The following is a 5344-nucleotide window of genomic DNA, read 5'->3' on the forward strand; positions in this document are numbered from 1 at the left end:
GTCTAGTACACAGAAACCTGGACAAATATAATCACACACATAACAGGCCAGGAAAATGGGCCTTGGTTATCAGCACCCCTGCTGTACTGCAAAAGGGGTCTGAGAGTAGGACCTTATTCAGACGAGATAGGCCGTGTGCAGTTACACACATTATTGTCCAAGGTGCATGGCTGTGGTCACTTACAATTGTGCACCTTGACTGTCCAAATGTAAGGTTCTTATGGAGCGGGCACTCCCTGCCAGAAGGAAAAGGAAGATTGGGGGTGGGGTGGGGCACGGGAGGCTTCCATGTCTTAAACACCGGAACCCAGACAAATATAATCACATAAGTTAACAGGCCAGGAAAAGGGGCCTTGGTTATCAGCACCCCTACTGTACTGCAAAAGGGGTCTGAGAGTAGGACCTTATTCAGATGGGATGGGACATGTGCAGTTACACACATTTATGTCCAAGGTGCATGGTTGTGGTCACTTACAATTGTGCACCTTGATTGTCCAAATGTAAGGATCTTATGGAGCGGGCACTCCCTGCTGGAAGGTAATGGAAGACTGGGGGTGGAGTGTGGCAGGGGAGGTTTCCATGTCTATTACATAGGAACTGGAAGAAATATAATCACACATATAACGGGCCAGGAAAAGGGGCCCTGGTGATCAGCACCCCTGCTGTACTGCAAAAAGGATCTAAGAGTAGGACCTTAGTCAGATGGGATGGGTCATGTGCAGTTACGCACATTAGTGTCCAAGGTGCGTGCCTGTGGTCACTTAAAATTGTGCACCTTGATTGTCCAAATGTAAGGGTATATGGAGTGGACACTCCCTGCTGGAAGGGAAACGAAGATTGGAGGTGGGGTGTGGCAGGGGAGGCTTTCATGTCTATTACACAGAAACCAGGACAAATATAATCACACATAACAGGCCAGGAAAAACGGCCCTGGTGATTCAGCACCCCCGCTGTACTGCAAAAGGGGTCTGAGAGTAGGACCTTATTCAGATGAGATAGGCCGTGTGCAGTTATGCACATTAACGTCCAAGGTGCATGGCTGTAGTCACTTACAATTGTGCACCTTGATTGTCCAAATGTAATGGTCTTATGGAGAGGGTACTCCCTGCTGGAAGGGAAAGGAAGACTGAGAGTGGGGGCGGAGGGGGGGAAAGGCTTCCTTGTCTAATACACAGGAACCCAGACAAATATAATCACCCACATAATAGGCCAGGAAAAGGGGCCTTGGTGATCAGCACCCCTGCTGTACTGCAAAAGGGGTCTGAGAGTAGGACCTTATTCAGATGGGATGGGCAATGTGCAGTTACACACATTGATATCCAAGGTGCGTGCCTGTGGTCACTTACAACTGTGCACCTTGACTGCCCAAATGTAAGCGTCTTATGAAGGGGGCACTCCCTGCCGGAAGGGAAATGAAGGTTGGGGGTGGGGTGTGGCAGGGGAGGCTTCCATGTCTAACACACAGGAACCCAGACAAATATAATCACATACGTAACAGGCCAGGAAAAGGGGCCCTGGTGATCAGCACCCCTGCTGTACTGCAAAAGGGGTCTGAGAGTAGGACCTTATTCAGATGAAATGGGCCGCATGCAGTTATGCACATTAATGTCCAAGGTGCATGCCTGTGGTCACTTACAATTGTGCACCTTGATTGTCCAAATGTAAGGGTCTTATGGAACAGGGACTCCCTGCCGGAGGGAAAGGAAGATTGGGGTGGGGGTGTGGCGGGGGAGGCTTCCACATCTAGTACACAGGAACCAAGACAAACATAATCGCACGCATACCATGCCAGGAAAGGGGGCCTTGGTGATCAGCACCCCTGCTGTACTGCAAAAGGGGTCTGAGAGTAGGATTTTATTCAGATAGGATGAGCTGTGTGTAGTTATGCACATCCATGTCTAAGGTGCATGGTTGTGTTCACTTAACAATTACACATCTTGACTGTCCAAATTTGAGAGTCTTATGGAGTGGGCACGCCCTGCTGGAAGGGAAAGGTGAGACTGAGGTATGTGGAGAGGACCCTCCTTTTCTAGTGCATAGGATCCCAGACAATTATAATCACACATAACACGCCAAGAAAAGGGAACTTGGTTATCAGCACCCCTTCTGTAGTGCAAAAGGGGTCGGAGAGTAGGACCTTATTCACATGGAATGAGCAGTGTGCGATTACGCACATTAATGTCCAAGAGGCATGTTTGTGGTCACTTACAATTGTGCACCTAGACTCTCTAAATAAAAGGGTCTTATGGAGTGGGCACTTCCTGCTGGAAGGGAAAAGTGGGGATGAGGGGAGCACTTTCCTTCTCTAGTGCGTAGCAACCTGGACAAATACAGTCACACATATTGAGAGGCCAAGAAATGGGGCCTTAGGTGTCACCAACCATGCTGTCCTTCAAAAGGAAGGATCCTAATGTAATTGTCATTAGGCACATTAACAGTTTGAGAAAGAGGCCTTAAGTGAATAGTACCCCATGCAATAAAGTAAAGAGGGTGTGAAAGGTCAGAAACCCAAGTCTAATTGAAGGACCATTGACAACTGCAATTACATGCATCTACAGTCCGAAGAAGGACTTAATGTTGGTTAGCACTCTCTGCTTTGATAAGTACAGGAGTCCTGATAAAAGGCACAGCTGTGTACAAATGAAAATGTGTATATAACAACTAAGATTATGCATGCTAACTTTACTAGTCGAAGGGTCTTAAGTAGTAGGTACTTCCCGCTGGGATGTAAATAGAGTGGGCGGAGTCCTTACATGATAAAAAGGTACAGGAGCAAATATAAGTATGCACATTAACAGTCCAAGAGAATGAATTCAGGCTAGTTAGAAGCTCCTGCAATAATGCAAATGGAGCAAGGAAGCAGGAATTCCACTCTAACACAGGGACACATCAACTACTGTTAATTATGCGCATTTAAGCAGTATAGGAGAAGTAGCACTAGCTAGTTAGCACTCCTGCTGCTATGCCAAGGAGGGGTGAGGGGGATGGGATTCCAGGGCAACTTTTCTACTTTATTTTTCTTTAATGTTGGCCAGGCTGGTCTCAAACTCCTGGCCTAAAGGAATCCTCCCACCTCAGCCTCCCAAAGTGCTGGGATTACAGGTGTGAGCCACCACACCCGGCCTCAGGGCAATTTTGCACACTGGAAGTTCGAGAAAGACTTCAGGAAATCAGTACCCCCTGCTATGATACTGAGAAGCCAAGATATTAGCTTATTGGGAGGGACCATAGACAATTGAAAATATGCACATTAAGAGTCGTGGACAATTAGAAATATACACATTAAGAGTCTCAAGAGAAGGACTTTGGGTTGCCAGCATCCCTTTATATAATATAAAAGGGGTAGAATATTGGTTTAAAGGGAGAGACCACGAACATTGGAATTTTGCACATTCATAGTCCCAGGGAAAGGTAACACAAGTAATTAATATCCCTTGCTGTAAAATAAGGAGGGTACAATGGATCTGATCTGAAAGACATTGCTGTGATCAACTGCCATGGTTCACATTAACTATCCTAGTGCAAAGGTCTTGAGTAGAGGTCATCCACTCCCGAGCACAAGGGAAGTAAGTGGGGTCTTTAGTGCACAGGAAGAGGGACAAATGCAAGTAGCACATTAACAGTACAAAAGAAGAGTCCTTGTGATTAGCACCCTCTACTGTAATGCTAAGAGGGTTGGGATCTTAATTTAATGGAAAAGACCATAATTGCAATTATGCGCATTAACAGTCCCAAGTACCCCCTGCTGTAAGACAAAAGGAATATGAGGGGATGAGACCCCAGACTAACAGCAGATAGGGAAATTGCATTTTGCACATCAATAATTTCTGGAGGAGGGGCATTAGGTAACCAGCACCCTCTTGATGTAAAGCAAAGATGATGCAGGGACCATGATATAAAAGACTCAGTTCTAATCACTTAGGATTGTGCACATAAACTGTCCTAGTACAGAGGTCTTAAGTAGTAAGGGTCCCCTGCTGGAATACAAAGGGAGTGGCAGGGTTAGTGCACAAGATCGTGGACAAACACAATTATGAACATCAATGCACAAGAAGAGTCCTTGGGTGATCAGCCCACATTGTAACATGCAAATAGGATACAGAGTCCAGAGTCCCTTTCTAATGGACAGGACTCTGGACAATTGCAACTGTGCAAATTAACTGTCCAAAGGCTATTATTGAATAATCTGCACTCGTTAGCAATATCCCACAGAAGGTGGGATGGGGTGGGAATCCACTTTTATTGCACAGAACCATGAATATATGCAATTATGCATATCAACTGTTTAAGAGAATGAAACTTGGATAGTCAGAACTCAGCAGCAATGGCAAAGGGGATATCCTAGACTAACGAGTGGGACCATAGGCAATTAGTGTTTTACATATTAATGCCAGGTGGTAGGCAGTTCACACTAAGTAGGAGCAATGATAAGGGCATACATATAAGTGGGTCTCTTTTGTTAGGCAGAACCATGAATAATTACTATTGTATCCATTAATATTCCAAGGGAAGGGGCTCTAAGAATGAGTCCCTCTGCTGTTACGCAAAGATGTTTGCAAAGGCCATAGTGTAACTAACAGAACTATGGATAATTGGGATTTTACTCAATAATTTAAGAAACTCTTAAATCTCAGGTAGTCAGCACTGCCTCAAGGCAAATGCAAGGGCGACTGGTAGCCTTCAAGATTAATGGGTGAGACAATTAGCAATTACTACTTTGTTCTTTAATCGTCCAAGAACAGCAGGATTCTCCAGAAGCACAGCAAAAAGCGCAGTAGGGTGCCTTTGTTTAATACGCAAAGCTATGACAATTGGGACTGAGCATTTTAACTGTCCAACAAAAGACGGGTTGTCTGAGACCCCCTGCTGAATGCAAATGGAGTTCAGAGTGCTGTCTAATCCAATGGGTAGGATTATTGGCAATTAGAATTTTACTCAATGCAAAGAGTTTTAGGTGGCCAACACAGTACACAATAAAAGGTCGCTACTCAAAATTGGGACTGTGACTACAGAAGCAATGACAGAGAAATGGTTTCTCCTTTAAGGGCAGGGGATTGAGAAAATGATTAGTAACTCAAATTGAGGGCAATAATGCTCTGATAGAAAGCTCTCAATTGACATTCCCTAACTTCAACGTACCGAGTAAAGAAATTCTGTTCTGAGATCACAGACAAATGGGATTGTATGCATTAACTGAAAATGGTCAAGGAGTCAGTACTGAAGATCAGCGATGCCAAGGGTAAACAGAATATCCCAGTATAATAGGATAAGCAATGGACAACTTATTTTGAGCACTGAATCAATGAAAATTAGAGTGACTTTCCAGAGAAGCTGGTCGGGACTG

The sequence above is a fragment of the Mandrillus leucophaeus genome, unplaced genomic scaffold, assembly GCF_000951045.1.
Source record: "Mandrillus leucophaeus isolate KB7577 unplaced genomic scaffold, Mleu.le_1.0 Scaffold1453, whole genome shotgun sequence".
NCBI classification, from domain to species: Eukaryota; Metazoa; Chordata; class Mammalia; order Primates; family Cercopithecidae; genus Mandrillus; species Mandrillus leucophaeus.